Source organism: Micropterus dolomieu, linkage group LG21 (genome assembly GCF_021292245.1).
Source record: "Micropterus dolomieu isolate WLL.071019.BEF.003 ecotype Adirondacks linkage group LG21, ASM2129224v1, whole genome shotgun sequence".
Taxonomy (NCBI): Eukaryota; Metazoa; Chordata; class Actinopteri; order Centrarchiformes; family Centrarchidae; genus Micropterus; species Micropterus dolomieu.
Window position 1 is genome coordinate 28,438,669 of NC_060170.1, and position 243 is coordinate 28,438,911.

Here is a 243-nt window from a genome sequence, read left to right on the forward strand (position 1 = left end):
AGAGATTTTGATGGAAGCCAATGCAGAGAAGCTAAAACAGGAGAAATGTGATCTCTTTTCCTGGTTCCTGTCAGAACATGTGCTGCAGCATTCTGGATCAGCTGAAGAGTCTTAATGGACTTTTTCGAGCAGCCTGATAATAAGGAATTGCAGTAATCCAGCCTAGAAGTAACAAATGCATGGACTAGTTTTTCTGCATCATTTTTAGACAGGATGTTCCTGATTTTTGCAATATTACGTAGG